The sequence below is a fragment of the Erithacus rubecula genome, assembly GCF_903797595.1.
Source record: "Erithacus rubecula genome assembly, chromosome: 5".
NCBI lineage: Eukaryota > Metazoa > Chordata > Aves > Passeriformes > Muscicapidae > Erithacus > Erithacus rubecula.
The window spans coordinates 22715012-22733603 of NC_136687.1; the positions used below are offsets into that span (position 1 = coordinate 22715012).

The window sequence follows — 18592 nt, forward strand, 5'->3', positions numbered from 1 at the left end:
TTTTTAACTGTATATTAATATTCTATGAAATCAGCTCAGTGGCAGGTGGGTAACCAGGAGCAGGGGTTTATTTCCTTGACTTAGGTACAAACACTCACTGGCTCTGTGCTTCTCCTCAGTTTGAGACCATCCAAGTCACTGACAGGTAGCACATTGCATTGAGAATTACCCATGGTGTATTTTCAGAGCTGCACCTGAGCACCAGGGCAGTGCTAAGGGCATGAAGTGTATCTCTTCTGGCATCAGACAAGCTCCATCAGCACTTCCTGGAGATGTGCTCCACTGACCTGTGTACACCTGTCCTGTGGCAGTAAAGAGTGTCCAAGATCTGCTATGCCTTCATCAGTTCATCCTTAATTTTGTTTTTTATTAATTTGGAGATGTCCTTTTCATTTTCACTTAGAAATGGTATTGTATCCATGCAACCTCTGCATGTTTCCTGGGTTTAAATGCACTATTACTATGATAACAGCCAATGAGTGCCCACTGCAAGTTATTTGCTCAATGAGTTATTCTGTATTGTGCAGGTTTTGGAAGATTCGAGTCTTGCCCTGGCTTTTTCTGATAAATAATGTCTGCTAAATGTCTGTTTTTCAATAAATTTCCTGGTAAAATTGGTGGAGTTTCCTTATAGGATAAATATTTGAGAAAGGTTTAAATCTCCATGTAAATTTATTAGTTGGATTTTTTTTATTATTACCTTTTAGAATGCAATTTAGATGTTAGATCATAGCCTTCAGGCAGTAATAAAGCACTCATTGCTCAAATTTCTTTAGTGCAACTCTCAAATGCATTAACTTAGTATCTGCAACCCAGACATGCAGCCACATCCTTAGACTCTTGTAGAATATATACAAAGATAGAATATTTTTGGTAATAACTTAAAAATTTGCTTGATTAGCTAATTCCAGTTCAGAAGAGTTGACCTTGCTGTGAGAGACTGCTTGATATTTACTCAGTTTAAAATTATGTACAGTAACCTAGGTTTGCTGATGTGTTTTTGTGTTTTATTAAAGCCTATTAATACTGTCACATTTTGTAAAAAAAATAATTTGCTTTATAAACTTTGAGAAAAGGACATCAAACTCTCACCCAAATCAGTCTGTTTCCTGCAACAATCTTGCATTGAAATTTTCTTGACAATGCTACAGAACAAGAATTAAGTATAATTTGATTCTTGCAAACCATCCTCTACATTAATTTAAAAAAAAAATTAATTATCACAAATCATGTCTAGTGGAAATTGGTTATTTAAGGGACAATTTCACATTTAAATTTTGTTTAGTGTGTCTGTATGACCCAGAGCTATCTGGCTAACCCTGGAGTTTACCTTCATAATTCTTGGCAAGACTGAAGTAAACATACAGGACTGATGAGATTAGAATGGATCACCCAATCCAAACTCCCACTCAAACCAAGATCAACCCCAGCAGGTTGCCTGGGACCATGCCCAGTCAAGTTTTGAGTATTTCCCAGGATGGAAACTCCACAACCTCCCAGGGCAACCTATTTCAGTGTTCAACCACTCCCACAATAAACAGGGTACTTTGTGTGTTTGAATAGAATTCCTTCTATCCCAATTGTGCTCAGTGCCCTTATCCTGTCACTGGGCACCACTTGAAAGGATCTGGTTTCATCTTCTTTACTTTTTCCAAAGATATTTATACACATTGATGAGTTCCCTCCTGAGTTTTTTATTTTCCTGACTAAAGAGTCCCAGCTCTCTCTGAGACCTCCCATGTAACACATGCTCTAAGCCTTTAACAGTTTTTGTGCCTCCAGTATGTCCATGTTTTTCTAGTATTGGGGAGCCCACCACAAAACACAGCACTCCAGATGTGTCTCACAGGGCTGTGCAGCTGAGCAGTGCTCAGGAAGTATCCTGGGCATTCAGGCATGGAAGAAGTTTGCTGCTCTCTTTTTTCAAACGAACACCTTTGAATCTCCTGATATTACAGGAGACAATGGGTGGTTCACTGGGGACTGTGAAACAATGCTTAATAAGGAAGTGTGAAGATGAAGTCATTAATAGATATTATTCCAATTCTTTCTCTTTCATTAGTGTTGCAGTTTGATTTAATTAATTTCAAACAAGATGACTGAAATCATATTATACTACTTTTACCCATGTTGCCAAAATTCTGAATCACTGTGGCAAGAAATTTTAGATTCTCTGAACTAAGCAATAAATGTACATGGGGGCACTACTTTTCTTACATAGATTTGGAATCATCTAAAAGTATCATAAAAACAATTTCCCAAAATTGATAATAACTCGGTGATACATTTTCTCTATCAAGAGTTTTGCACAGGATCCTTCTAGAGAGAACCATGTGAAAAGCCAGTAATGACTCAAGGAAGAGCTTTAGAGTTGTGAGAGGAGGGTGGGTACACCCTGCCCGTGTCCAGCCTGCTCTCCTGAATCCCAGTGAGGAGGATTCCCTTGGCTTACAGAGAAAGCCACTGGCACACAGAGGCTGCAGTCAGCACCAGGGCCACTCTGGCAGGCAGCAGGTGCACAGACTCTGAGCCTTTGCATTTCCAGTCAGAAGATGCACACAGAGCTGGAGTTAGTGCAAGAGCTTGGACAGGAAAGAAATGAGAGCTCTACTGTCCACTTTCTCATGGACACACACAACATAGTGGGCCACCAAAACAGCAGTTCTTACCATTTGTTGGGCTGCTGGAAATTCATCAAACTTTACAATTAATGCATGTTACTTTTGGGAAGACCAGGGAGAAGCAGGTAAGGTTACTCCTTTTCCAGTAGAGAACACGGGAAGGGGTAGAAGATACAGGAGTGTTGTAATAGGTTATTACATTTTTTTACCTCAAGACCTTTACAGCTATGAAGTTGTATATATATATGTATATATATACACATATATGTATATATGTGTCTATATGTATATATATATAGGGTCAGAGTTATTGTGTCTACTTCAAAGTTTTCTGTACTTCTATTAGTATACTCCCTGTGTTTTCCTTCAGATAAAAAATTAAAATGCCTTAATACTTCTAATTACTTATAGTTATAAAGAAGAAAAACTTCTTTCAAATTGTCATTTCTATTAAAATACTAAACCATTTATAACAGCCATGCCTGATAAATACAAAGATGAGGAAGATTATGTATTTTCCTATCCCTACATTTCTGTTTCATCAGAAATTTGTTCTTCAGAAAAGAATTCAAAGTATCTATGGTTTAGGTATCTTTTTTTGCTGTCTGTCATACCATGTGTCACTGCATCACAGCCTATATGGCATTACTACCACACTGTGAAGAAAAGTGATTTATTTACCAACACAGGAACATGGGAAATAAACATCTATTTAGAAAATGGAAAATAAGTGACTCTGAATTCAGTGCCTATTGGAAATATTTTGCATGTTACACATAGCAGCTCATTTCTTTTATTCATTGACTGTTCATCCAGATAATAATAGTACATTATAATGAAGCTAAATTTAACACCTTTAAGTGTTCAGAAGAAAAGTGCTTTTCCTTTGGGATGCATATTCATTCATTTTTTTCTATCTAACTGGTATCAGCATCCAGAAAAAAATCCATGATGAGAAATTGATACTAACCATGCATGGAATAAAGTTGATGATTTGTGGCTGAATACTGATTTGAGTTCTGTAGATATGAGACATCAATTTGCCAGTAGTGGTTCTTCTATAAGAAACTAAGGAATCTGAAGGTTAGTACTTTCTGAAGTTCAGAATATTTTAAAGCTTAAAAATATATTTTTTCTTAATTTTAAGGCACAGGAAACCTGAAGGAGTTTTTTTAGTCTGGATGACAAGAATCAAGCTGCAGACACTGATTTCAAAGTTCTATATACAAGGTTGTAAGTACTTAAAGATCACAGTTGCCTGACTCAAAACACTGCCAAGGCCACAAGAGAAACATGCCATAAGATAAGCTGTGACAGCAGGAACTTGAGATAAGCACAGACAGGATAAATTTTCATCAGGAAGGCAGTAACTCCAGGTCTAGCAGATGTGAAGTCTGGTTAGCACATCCTGGTTAATGCATGGAGGCAAAAAATTCCCACTGTGGTTAACTGTGGGAAAGAAAGCAACAGTTTTTGCTTAAAAGCTGCTAAGTAGAAGAAGTAAGAAATCTCCATTCCTGACAGCAAAAACCAAGAAAAAAATAATATTTAATAATAGCAACAACTAAATCTTCTCTAAGGGACTGATAAACTGTCTGATAATAGAAATTTATAGAATAAATCCTGGTGAGCTTAAATTACTGAATTTTATAGTGAATATGATCTGTGAAAAAAAAATCTAGTGTCTAGTAATAATAATAATTTGGTCTCCTCCTCAGGAATTTTAGTTACTACGGTTATATTCTGGATGCTGGAAATAGCAAAATAATAAAACTTAACTGTACTGAAAGACAAAAATGCTAAGTCCTTTATTATAACAGCTGAACTGAGTAGCATGAAAAGCACAAATATATCCTAAAGGCATATTCTGGATATAATTATTTCACTTTTATATAAAACAAAGCAATTAAAAAGTCTTTTCAAATGATCTCACTTATACATACTTATCTATTTCATTCCTGCCACTATTGTGCCAGTAATCAGCAGTGTCAAGCATATGTTTTCTGTTTCCATTTAGATGCAGAAGTATTTTCAGCCTATTTGATGAGATTGTGTGAAATACAACCTTTTCCTCACCTAACAACCATGTCATTCCAACAGAGAAGCTTTATCAGCCTCTGAAGAAAAAGAAATATGCTTGTCCATATGCTCTTCCTTGATAACACAAGGACACAACAGGATTTATTAATGAAGAGTCAGAGAACATCAGCCACCTTCTAAAACACAGCAGTGATGGGGAAATTAAGCTCAATAATCTTATGCTTTTTGGAGTCACCAAAATGCTTTATTCCAGTTCTCCCCACTATTCTACAGGTTGCCAGAGCTCACTCTCAGCAAATAAGCTGTCAGGAAATAAGAACATGGGAAAATGGGAAATGGGAAAACTACTACTGAATCTCTTCCTGAAGAGGGACTACAAGTGAGAGTAAAAGGTATTTTGCCTTCTTCAAAATCAGCTTATTAATGGTGTATCTAAAAGAGAGTTGGAATTTTCTGCACATAGCTTCAAATTCTAAATTCCCTGTTCTTTGAATCCCATGAGCTCCAGTCATGGAACAATCTCTTCAGGACAGGAGAACACATTTCTTTATATTTGCAAATATACATCCATGTGAACAACAACAAAAAGACCAACAAACAAAAAACTCCCCACCTTTTCTACCTGATGTAACCCAATACCAAAAGTGATCTACAGACTGAGCTGTCAGGCTGACCCCAGCAACTCTGCCTAACATACAGGTGATGCTAAACACTGCAAGGCTGTGGGAAAGGCACTTTAGAGATGAATACCAAAGTCAGTGGTGACTGTACTGTAGTATAGAAGCACATTTTAGCATAGTTAACTTACAGCTACCAAGCTCCTGTTCCACTAGACATTTAACTACGTTTAGAGCTGAGACCAAAGTGTTCCTTGAACAATGCTGTGAACCTCACAGCTACAAACCCTGTCTTGCAGCCAGGGCAAGCAACAGCAAAGGCTGCAAAATAAATAAATCTTATTCCTGGAAGTAGGCACTGAAGGTGTTAAGTTTACTAGAGCAGATATAAAGAAGAGAAATATAAATCTTGCAGCATCATCTCAACATCTTCAGTTTGAGAGGCAGGAAAAAAAAATATTAATTTATCCTGAATTTCCTCCTGCTCTTCTTTCTGGTGTAGAAGAGACAACTATTGACTTCTGAGTGCTGACAAATGAAGGAGCAGCTAGGTTGAAGTCTCTGAAATGACACTTTCTGAAGTAAATTCCAACTTGCATTGCAGTCAGAAGTAAAAGAGCTGTCAGAGAGATTTAACTCTCAAGAAGCAATGTTTGGTAGGATGGTACATAAAGTTTTATGTTCTTATCAAAACACAGTAATTCAAAACTGATTTACACTTTAGGGATGAAAATTGATCAACAAAGAATATTTAAATTATCATAAGGAAATAAAAACCATAAAAGATTAATAATTCACTTTCATTAATGCTTTAGGCTGTCTTTCACTTGAGAATTCATTCAGGAAGAATAGCTATTTGTCCACTCCAACTCAGAACTACTGAAATTGATCCTTACTATTCAAGCTGTAAGGAAGCATCCTCTCAGATCAGGCAGCACAATCAACTGTAGTTTGAAAAAAAATCATTAGTTCTAGATTGTATGGGCATGTTTTGAGGAGCAAATGGCAAACCGATTATTTTTTCTAAATAATATTCTAAATAAGGAAATTATTATCTATAATTGCAGCCCAAATGATCAAGTACTTGGTAGACAGCTCTGAAACAATGTTTCCAGGGTCTCTCTCAACTTTGTTTTCCTGATACCTCTGTAACTCAACCCCAAACACAGAACAACCTTTCAGGTCACCAACACATTTTCTCTCCTAAGTCAGAGTCTTTGTGAATGCTTACTGCTGCTATCTCCCCTTATGGAATGCAGTCAATAAATATTCAAATTTTTTTTTAAAAATTGAACTCCAAGCCAATATTCACATAATCAAGCAGTTATGTCACTTTACCAGCTCAAGAAATGTGTTCTATTTCTTTCTATACATTATTATCATAATTATCTTTAAAGAAGATATAAAGTAATTAAGTGCCAAACTTCAAAAAGTTTTGCCACTTTTTATTTATAGTCAAAAGCCCTGATGTTTATAGGTACTGTAATCATAGCATTCAATTGATAGCAGCCCTTTTAATCTCTCACTAAATAATAATAGGGCAATTTTTAGCAACTTTATTCTAAGGAGGAAGATTAACAGAGTGCATGATTTTCTTAGAACTGGTGACTCTGTGAATTCTGTCTGAGAAGTATTTTTACTGCAAGTGGGATGAAAAATATTTCACATCCTCTGCTGTAGCATTGGAGGAAAAGCATTTTAAAGGAACAATATATACACACAAGGAAAGAATTTCCTGAAGAGAGAGAATAAAAAAATCAAACAAAAGTCTCAAACCATTAAAATAAAACAGGCAGTAAGTGAAACTTAGACAGGATTATATCCATAACTCTTGAATGGATGATTCTGGAGTTAATTTCCTGTAAAGAAGGCAAAAAAAGACCACAAATATTGGTATCTGCAGGCCTCCAGCAAAGACAAAGCCCTGTAAACTTGCTAAATATATAAATGCCCCATTAGACGTTGATTTTCAATGCACTACATGACTTTGCCAATTTTCTCATGTGAAGCCTCCCTGTAAGAGATCAAGAACCACTAATGATAGACTGGGAAATTTCCTACTGATGCACAGTTGTGCATGCACACAAACACACACACAGAGCACTTGTCACCTGTATTTTGAGACAAAACCAGGAGGAAACTGTGGCATGAGAGGGGCAGGTGTCCCAAATAGAGTGTGCATTCCTGCTAAAGCAGGCTCAGCACACACAGCAACACCAAACTGAGCAATGTTTGGATCAGAGCTTGCTCAGAACTTGGGCTGGTTTCACCTGCATCACCTGAAATCCACCACCTCTGGGCTCAGAGGGGAAATTCCCCTGGCACAGGGATCAGCTGCAGATCAGAGCTCTTTGATGCATCTTGCAGGGACCTCAAGCTTCTACTCAAGTACCTGAGTCAAAATCACCTGCCTCTGAACAGCTTCTGAAAATCAGCACCTCTACAATTTTCAATACCAAAATAGTGGTAAAGATTTTCCTGTCAGAGCAGTATGTGAGTATTTCTTCATAGAAGATTGGAAGTCCCAACTGAACAGCAGCAAAAGCTATAGATGGAGACCAAGGTGTTAACCCTAAAGTCTCCATATTTTTTATTTTACTAAAGTAATTTTCTCATAAAGTATTTTTCTCTTAATTTTTTAAGATTTATGAGCACCTCTGAAAAAATAGTAACATTTTCAGAAAAATTCTATCTTTAATTACTGGAAGCAGGAGACATATAAATTTTAAAATCCTAATTACAGGAGCAGAGATACTAGTCTAGATGCCAAATCAAACCCAAAAAAGCAATAGAGGCAGATGGCCTGAAAAAGGAATTCTTTCATGCAATGAAAAATCTCTTAATCGTTAAAATGGAAAAACCCCCAGGGTTTTTAGAAGTTTTTGGCCTAAAGAGTTATATTTTTAATGTGTTAACTACTTCTGATGTTCTTTCTTTATGCAGTGTTCGGTGTAGGTTGTAATGCATTTTCACATATTTGTAGGCTAAAGTGGGAGACTACTTTACTTAAAACATTTTCTCTTCAGTATGAGGTTAACACTACTTCACTGTATTAAAAAAGCTCTACTTCTGATAGCTTTTGTTAAATCTGCATTTCATTTTTGGTAAGATTTCCTATATAACTTCTTTTTAACCTCTTCCATTTGGTGGCATCATATTAAAATTGAGAAATATTTCATGAAGGCAAGGCAAGATGCATTCTTGAAAATTTGGGATTTTCCCTAAGAAATGTACACAGTGGATGGAGGCAAAAGATAGAAGAGGACAACTATTTTCTGTATCCTACTATATTAACTAAATAAAGTAGTTACAACTGCTCTATCAAGTCCTTGCATCTCTTGAAACAACAGGCTGTGGTGTGCTAAATATGAATCAAATAGGTACATGACCATTCCAGATAATGAGAGGGTTTAAAGGCTTAAAAACCCCAACTGATCCTATGACCTCAGGTATGTGTCTTTGCAGGACTGAATCCAGCATGCCTAGAAAAGCTGATTCAACTCCTACCATCAACTGGCAGGATTATGTGAGAATGAACCCCTGGCAGAGATGTTTAGTTTATTTGATATTATTTCCTTAAACATATATACATAAACAAATAATTCCTTATAATTGCTAAAATCACCACAGCTCTTTGGAAAATAGATTTCAATATTGGACTCAGAAACTGACTTCTTTGACCTTTGTAAGGAACAATCCAGACAGTGTAACCTTGCTGTTGGCAGCATCAGGGATGAAGCTGATGTTAATTCCTGTTAAAGTCTTGCTTGCTCTTTGATCACTTGAAACAAGGTCAAACTTATTTTACCTGAAGATGTACCCTGTAAAACTCAGAAAAGTGCTACAAAGAAGCAATAGAATCATTCATAATTTAAATGACAGCATGTTCTATACAAAGAACTGTCAAGGAATATGATAAGGCTATGAAGTAAATTGAATGGAATTCAAGGAATCAACTGCAGGTGGTAGAGCTAAATGAGAAGGATTAAAATCATAGTTAAAAGAAAGGGCACTGCAAATGAAAGTAGTTAGAGACAGGTGTAAAATCACTTTAGTGATGGCCTATTTCTAGTATTTTAAAAATAAAACATAATTACCTATTAGGAGGAAATAGTTATTAACAGCCTAGTAAAAAGGAATGGAAAGACAGAAACTTGAAGCATGAAAACAGCAAAGAAGATGGGGCAGCCTGCAAACAAACTTCAGTTGTAAGTTGAGGTGCTTTTAGGGATTGAAGTTTTCTTACTAATGAAAACATTTAGAGCCTCTTATCACAGCTCACATGGTCTTGTGTAAATGTCAGCAACAAGATGCTGTATAAAGATACCATGAAAGCGAAAATGGCATAGCTTAAATACTGATTTTCCCACTAATTTCTTCAAGATTTTTTGTGCAATACTGAGGAACATTGCCTCAGGTGTTTAATTTGACTTTTAAATGGTAAATAAATAAAATTCTTTTTCCTGTCTCCAATGCATGTACATACACTCAGCAGTCTTATAAAACATTAAAACAGCAGAAGAAATAATGCAATGTTGCCTAATTGTTTATCTAAATATAAAGTTTTATGCTCTAATTACCAGCAAACTTCAAAAGAGATGAAACTAAAGTAGGGAAAATGAGAAGACCCACTGAAATGAAGCCATGAGACATCCCAGGTTTCTACTGGTATCCACATCCCTGAAATATTCTTATCACCTGGAAGTATCTCATTAAGATGAGTGGTCACTTCACAAGTCTTTGGAGACTTTCTGAAAAGGAATAGAGATAGGAAAGGGAGAAATAATGGCATTTATTTTCTGCATCATTTAATAGATATTTTCTGGCAAGGCAATCAGGTGCTTTACATTTTAAAAAATGACACAGAGAACCACTCAAGTTTTTTGAGATTTTTCACTATTCCTGCAGAAGCTTTCACACTTGAAACACATACACACATTTTTTGTTTTGTTCTTTTTCTTCTAATTATCTAACTTAATGTTTCAAATTCTTGGCAGCTCAAAACTTCTATTAATATTGGTACCTCTCAAATATAGCTTCATGACAGGTAAGTGCTAACATACCTTCACTGTGTTTCTTTTAAAGTCTGTTAATGCAGCCTTCTTCCTTTTTAGTATAGGTGTACCTAATATACCTTCTCCAGCTGCTCTGAAAGTTGTTGGTTTGTCTTCAGAGTTGACACTGACTGAAATAAAAGTAACCCTCAAAGGAGCAGGATAAGCCTGCTATTAGACTAGCTTAACAGAAATTTCAGCTTCCTGATCAAAGAAATGGGAGTAGGTAGAAAGACATGGTGGTACCTGAAGATCAAGATCTGCTATACCTCTAATTAGGCCAGTGTAATTTCCCAGGGAGCTGGTAAAGGCTTAGACAATTTCATGTCAATGTCCTGTTCAGAATTTGCTGAGTTGGTACACTTCATCCCCCACATGGTGGGGATCTAGCCAAGCTCCTTCCCCCTTGAACCAAACTGCCCATTGATAAAGGTGATGATTTCCTCACTGCTCAAGATAAGTGAAGGTTTCCTGACACACAAAAAAGGACATTCCACAAAACAGACTCGCTCCTGATTCTGTATGGATTCTTTCTTTGCCTTCCTTCAAGGAATTATAAAAGTCAGTCCTGGTGCTATGCCTTCACTGCTAGTTAGTGGAGAGCAAGGATTTTAGCAATACCTGCCATCCTGTCCAACACCTGTAAAGGAGAATGGATTGACTGACCCCACAGCTAGTTGATGGGTAGGTACTCGTGTGATGGAACAAAACTCTTCCCATAGAGACAGATAATGGAATAATATGATGTAATTTGCAGCAACACCCTGGGAGGTTCAGGCTGGACAATGGGAGAAGCTGTCACACTGCTCAGAGAGGCTGTGAAACCCTTTCCTTTGCAGCTCTCAAAGCTCAGCTCTACAGAGCTGGCTGACCTCCTGTGAGGCTGGTGGCTGTCCTGCTTCAGGCTGCAGGCTGAACTCCATGACCTTGGCACCAAAACCTGCAACATCCAGCGAGCACTGCACAAAGGCCAAGCTGGATGCCTTGAGGCAACAAAAGGAGCTGAATCTGTGGAAGTGTCAGAGATACAGAGGTATTTGAACTTGCTCCTTATCTGTGGGACCTTTGGGATCGTGAATTTATCTCTACTAGGACCTTTAAGCATGTCCTGGTATTCTTCAAAGAGTCAAAATGGTCTATTAACTTCATTAGCACAATAAAGCTTTAGCTTTAAGGAATCTGTGGTTTCCTCTGTGACTTTGAGAACATGAAATCTGTATTTCTTTCTCACATCTTTAAAATAATTGACAATGCCAAAGTGTGTTACAATGCAAAAAAAGTAGTAGAGAAGCTTCATTATCCTGAATTGGAATTTCCCATATCCATATTTTAACAATTATTTGTTATAATATAGCAGGCGAAGCCTCAGCTGATAATGCCACCATTTGATGGCATATTTATCACTATTTTAAATTTGCATAAAGGCAATTATTTAAACAGCTATAGAATAATAAATTCTTTGAAAAGGTCAGCTGAAATTTGTCTACAATATTGGACATAAAAGCTTTCCAACATTTTTAGTCTTGCTCTGGAGGATCAAATCTTCCAACACCATAGGATTTTGTGACATACATTGCAAAAAAATCAGGAAAATGCAGAAAAAATACTCTATATTTTAGCAAGTATTTAAAAGACTCTGATTTTTCTTGAAGCGTTTTCAGTTAAGAGTTAGTAATTTTTAAATTATTGGAAGTAACTAATATGTTGTGAAGTTAAATGCTTCATAAAATTCTATTTCATAAAGAACAATAATCCACGAGATCACTTCTCATGCTAGTATTTTTCTGCACTAATTTATATTTTGCTTTGGAAATCTACAGTTGTTTTTTTTTCCTTAAAAAATAGTGAAGATCAAAAATATTTTTTTGTTTATTCTTTTCAGTAAGTAATTTTTAAACTGAGCTTTAGTGAAAAGCTGTTTATGCAAATAATTTTCCAACTAAATTTATCAAAAATATCACTTGCTCTTATGAAAAAATGTTGTTCCCAAGGCCTACATTCCAACAGTGCTATAAATACAAATTCACCTTACATAGACATAAATTAAAAAAAATATTTTAACAAATACTTTTAAATTATGTTTTACATAGAACATTTTTAACAAATGGGATTTTTTTTTCTCATCTCCCAAAACTGGTACAGTATTTCTAATATTCTAGTATCATTTCTCCATCAAAATATAGATTACATGAAGATTGCTCATCAGATGTGTTCATTTTTCTAATCACCACTTCTAATGCATCAGTCTTTTCTGTCAAAGAACTGAAATAAAAAATAAAAATGTGCACATTAAGCTACATGGGTTTAAGGCATCTTTGCCTGATTAACTGTTAGAGAAATTAAGCAACAGAAAAAACATTCCATTTTAATGACACAAAGCCATATATCTATGGGCATTAATTCTGTAATTTAAAAAAGTGACAATAACATTCTAGAGCCAAAGGACACTGTTTACTAGAAGAGTGGTTTTGGTAACTCACAAAAAAAGGAAGCAAAGTTGGCATTATCTTTTCTTCCTGTCTTTTAAAAATTCTAGTGAAAAGAACAGCTCATATGGAGACATTTAACTTTTCTTTTCCTATGTTGATGTCAGCTTTGCAGTTATACTTGGCATAACAGCTTTGATTAAACATTTTATATAATTGTAAGCTTCCTGAGGGGACTCAGAATGGAACTATCAGGTGCTTGGGTTACATTCCAGATGGCAAGAGATTTGCTCAGCTTCACACTCCTCTTCCCACTGATGATACTAAACCACAGTGGAATTCATTTGCAAGTAATTCCAGGAACCATCAGGCTGAATTTCAAAGAATTAAAAAAAATCGGCAACTCTGCTCTTAAAACAAAGCAGATGATTTGCAGTATCTGTTTTATAACAATTCCAAGGCTTTCCCCTGAGTAATCTTTAATCCTGTGTCTGCAATGGTTAGGTTCCAAAAATGCCACTGTTGAACTAAGGTTACATGTGAACTGAGATGGCTTTTAACCCTTTCCCACTCCTGATGTGGTGTGTAGCTAAATGGATACTTGAGTCAAGAACCTCTAGGAGCAGACAGGTTTGGTAAGGGCATGTTGAGAAGTCAGCCTAAAATCAGATTCATTTGGGCTACCATCACAAATGGCCACTATCTAGACAAACTTCATTTACCACAGCAAGTTATCTTCTGCAAGCAGTTAGGAGAGATCCAACCTCACCTGCAGAAATAGCAATACCAAGGTACACCTTCAGGATATTCAGGAACACACCTGAGGACACTGCTGCTCCATATTCTAGAAAGCATCAGATGTGGAGGGCTTGAAGGACAATCCCAATGACCATTCTCAGAAATTCCTAATACACCTGGATCTGCTGTTTGCCATTTCCCTGTTTCCAGTGAGCTGTCAATTGGTCATGCTTGTTTGTCACCTGCAAATAGAATGCTTTAAAGTGTGCTTATCCATGCATAATGACCAAGCTGGACTGGCTTCAGCAATTTTTCTATCCCATTAAAGTGAACATCTAGAATGGGACTTGAGCACAGTGGAAGTGCTTCCACCCAAAGCTTCATCCCTAAAATTCTCTCTGGCTACTCAATACTCTTAAGATCACTATTCTGAATTGAGACCCAAGACCAAAGCAAGACCTTCTTGTCATGCACAAAACTGAACCAGACTGAACTAAATACTGAATTGGATTTTGTTTCATGTTAGCATCCTAGAAGACTTTATCTGCTGGATTTTAAGTTCAACACCCAGCAGCAGACTGGCTTTCTGCTTCCCTTTCTCAGCAACCCATAGCTGTGACAGCTCGAGCATGCCTGAGGAAGAACAAGCAGCCATGGGGAGAAGAGTTACTGTTTTAGTATTTCATCAAAAGACAAGAACAATAATGATGTGATTATCCTTTTAGAATGCATTGAAAGCATGGTTATAGATACAAAGTCAGAGGAGTTTGAAAAGACTTTTTTCCTAACCTGGAACCAAAATTTTGTTCTCTGTGTGGAACAAAATTGTAATGCAGAATGAGAACTGAACTAATGCTAACAACTACAAGGAGTTACTGGCTAAAATAAAGGCTCATCAGATTCACTCAAAATTAGTGCAACAGACAACAGCAGAAGTGGTAACTGCCGTGAAATTAGTGCCTGATTTGTTGATCCCAATTCCTTTTATTCACTCTGTATTATCCACTTTTTCACTGCTAACAAGGAAAAGTAGAAGAGCAAATACACAAAATTGTATTACTTGATTTTTGTCAAAAGCTACAGAGGAAATGGAATATTTTGGAAAATGGGATTTACTGTTACGCAGTAAATCATAGTTGTCAAATGAAAATTCATCAAAATACTGTCTGTCAGAATTCATCATCCTCTAAAAAAAAATCAAGGAATTATACTATGGGTAGTAATTTGAAAAATTAATATCAGTAATCTGATGTTGGACTGTCTCAGGAATGTAAGATATGATTAAGCAGTTTCTGGATGTCAGATTATCTCAGGACACAGGTATTTCAAACCCCACTTCATTCTGAATAAGCAGAATACAGAAACATTGCACTGGAGCATAACATAAAGACAATATGAACATGAATTTTGTGGGATGGCCTCTGCTCTCTTATCAATATAGTTTGCAGATATTACCTTTGATTGATGGGATGTAAAAGTTAAAGCAGTATTTCACTATAAAGGACTCTTTGAATCAAAGAATCAAAAGCAATGTGAAACAGAATAAAAGTCAGATATATCTGACCTTGAAATGTAAGAATGAGCTGCAACTATTTAAAGCTTCTGAAATCTCAAAAATAAATTTAAAAGGAAGGTCAATAAAGGATTTAGTCAATTTGCTTATGAATAACACTTCAATGAAAAATAAATGTTCTGTCAAATGAGTAAAATGTCATGCCTGAACTATATTACAGATCTGGCAACATAAATGAGAGTTTAAAAGAACATTAATCTCATATGTATAGGAAAAGTATTATAATATTTAAACAGTAATATATAGGTTTAAACATTTTTTTCATTAAAATAATGCTTAGGAAATAACATTACAATAATAGAAGAAGTCATATAATTTAATTTAAAAATTAATACATAGCCAAAAGATGTAAATTCAGTTACATTTTAAGTTTGACCTCCGTTTTGAAATTAACATGACAGGCATTTAGAAGTATTTGTTTACAGTACTGGTATTTTTGGTGTAGTTATATTTAAACATTAGTTCTGGAATTTTGATCAATCAGTTTGTTGGAGGTTTTTCTTAAATATTAAAATATCAGTTCCTCAATTTGAATAGAGTGAAGTGTTCAGGACATAAGCATCAATTATAAACCACTGTTCTGACTGTCTTATTGATCTAAAAATAAAAATGGAAAAAACATTCAAGTCATAGCATAGTCTTCTGGGACAGGAAGCAACCCAACAGCAGAGCTACAAAAATTACTATTTTATGACACTTCAGAGACCTGGACTTGTAGAAAATTCAGAATCTGTTCAAGGAACAACTACTTGGATTTAAATAACAAAGGATTATATCTACTGTGGCTCTTACAGAAATCTTTGTTCAAGAGAAAAGTCAAAAATGGAAAGTACAATATTAATCAGGAAGGAAATCTTCAGAAACATGATCACACATCACCTCTGCAAGGGATGATTTTGCTTACAATTCACTTGATTTAAATCTACTCATTTCCTTCTCTATTCTCTACTTGGAAAATTCTTCACAAGACAAGCACTTTCAAAAGAATCTCTGAAATTATTCTCTTTCCATAAATGAAACTGCCAATAAATATCTCATACCTGATAGAAATTTATGTGTAATTATGTAACATCCCAAATTTTGGAAAGTCAGATTTCAATGCCATAATGTCTGAGATTACTTGGATGCTCATGGCCTTTTAGTCTGTCAATATATAATAGAAAAAAGCTATTATTATGCTGTTTACACAAATTATTATTCTCAATTCTTAATGGGGTAGAAGTACTCATAAAGTAGAGACAAAAAAAAACCCTTCAAACTATAGTAATTCTTCACATAAAGCTACTTTTGGAACCTGTGAATTATATAGCTATTCACAATCACGTTTTGTCCTTGACAATACTTGTCACAAACACCTAGGAAAGCTCACCTCAGAGCAATCTTTATAGTTTTTATGAATTTATGTTCTCTCAGTCCTTCTAAAGTTCTGTAAAGTGACAAAGTTTCCCTATTCTTCTTGAGTGGATTGACAAATAGTTATTTGGAGAGGTTTGGGAGCATGTGAAATGCCAGGAAGTTAGGATGACAGGATAAAATTATTTGCAGCTATAGTGATGCTATCATACTGATGTCTACTTAAGAAACAGCTTTGTCATGCTGTTTACAGTTCTTATGTAAATAATAAATACCCAAAACTACAATAATTTTTAAAACCTTAACCACTTACTGGGTGCATTCTACAATTTTTAATCTAGCAAGGTCTCCTCTGTTCAGTTTTACAACCTTCTCCCTATTTCTGAAGCAGAAAATATGACTATTACCTATGGAGAGACAACATGGAAAGCCACATCAAGAAATTATTTATCACATGAGTAATTTTATATACATCTAAAAAAGATTCCTCCTTTTTTAAGAACTGTGAGCATTATGAAGCCAAGACTGCCCAACATTACAAGTAATCAGAAAATTTGTGGGGAAAGATGCATTGATGGTGACACCATTTTAATGCTTCTAGATTTTTCTTTTCTTTTAATGCAGACTTTTATTGCTTTTACATGTTTCAGGAGACACATGTGAATATTTCAAATAAAAATGTGGAAGCTTAGAAATCTGCATTACACATATGTTTCAAAAAGCAGTTATGGGTCAGATGGTGCCTAACTGCATAGAAGGGAATAAATCCTCCCAGCTCCTCTCGTGCACCCATCTGGGAAGAACAGCAGCTCCAGCACTGAATAACGCACTTGTTCTTCCTGCATTTTTGCCCCAAGAGAAGTTTCTGGACTGCTTGAAAAATACTTGGGAAGGCAGAAGGAAGTGAATTTACTGGTCTCTTTCAGCAGATGTTCCTTAAGGTGCATATTATCTGCACACTGTGCCTTTCTGAGGTCACTGAAAGGACATGGAATTTTCCAAAGGAATCTAAAGAAAAAAGGGAAGTAAACCAGCATGCTTGGTTTGTTAAAATACTGTTCCTTGTAACACTCAAGTGTAAATATGCCTGACCTTCCCCTTTAACTTGCTTCTCTGTAAAGGAATCAGAAAGGAAAGTAAATTTATGAGTACATTAAAACAGGGAAATTTGGAAGATGAGGAAATAAGCAATTTCTTGGTTTCTGACTAACTGAAATAAGGGGAAACTCATTGCTTCTAAATATTAGCATAGTATTTACCCTCAAGGCAAATGAGACAGCTCAGATCGACAAAAAAACCCTCCCGCGGCAACCAGTGAAAACAGGTTTGGCATTTTTAGGACAGAGGTTCTGGGACTGCCTGCACAAAAGATTCATCAAAAATTTACTGGAACTGGTAATAGGGCAACTTTTTTCCTCATGTGGGACTTGAGTGAAAACCCACAAATACTCAAACCTTCCTAAGAAAAGCAACAATGTATGTTTGTTTCTGAATGGACTCTTGCATCTGTATCATCTTCAGATGCCAAAAGTAATTTGGTTACATGAATTTTTACAATGAATAGAAAGACTTAAAACCCAAGGAGAAAATACAGTGAAGTGTAATACCACCAGGAAAGTGAGAGTAAGGCACTTTGAGATGCTATTTTAGGGCAATGTTTTTATTAATTAATCTCACAATCACATAGCATCTGTCAGCTATGGAAAAACGTTAAGGAAGAATGAACGAAAATTGCACTACAGAGAAAAAAATAATGCATAATAAGCTGGTTACAAAATTATCTCCTGTAGACCTTCAGAATAACAGTAGGTTGAATCATACAAGGAACAAACTAAATGTGTCCATACAACCTGTGTTGGGAATGAACAGAGCCACACCTGGCTGAGACAAGGGTAAAATGCTGCCTTGTGCTTTTATTGTCATGGGCAGAGCAGATGGACACTTTGGGTGCCTGAAACCACAGAGTTGAATTTTCATTAGAAAAGACATGCTAATGCAGGTAAGCCTCTTTGGAAATAATGAACCATTTGCAGGTGTATGCTTCCCAAATGTGTTCATTTTTTTCATGACTCAGACAATTTAGTTGGATACACTTTTGCTGGAAAAAAATAAAGAACAGGCTGTCTGGACTGTTTTTGCTCCTCATTTTTGGCATAATTCTTGGAATTAG

The 18592-nt window shown here is 35.8% G+C and overlaps 1 protein-coding gene across 2 annotated transcripts in view; it reads right to left on the bottom strand.

Annotated features, from left to right (window-relative positions):
- The window catches only part of KCTD8 (potassium channel tetramerization domain containing 8), an 89664-nt gene that overhangs the window by 25709 nt on the left and 45363 nt on the right, over window positions 1–18592 (bottom strand). Inside the window, exon 2 of one of the 2 annotated variants that reach the window (XR_013774433.1) lies at window positions 9911–10029. The exons of the other annotated variant lie outside the window; for it this stretch is intronic. The gene's annotated coding sequence lies outside the window, so the exon portion shown is untranslated. The remainder of the gene's footprint in view (window positions 1–9910; window positions 10030–18592) is intronic. 2 annotated transcript variants of the gene reach the window in all.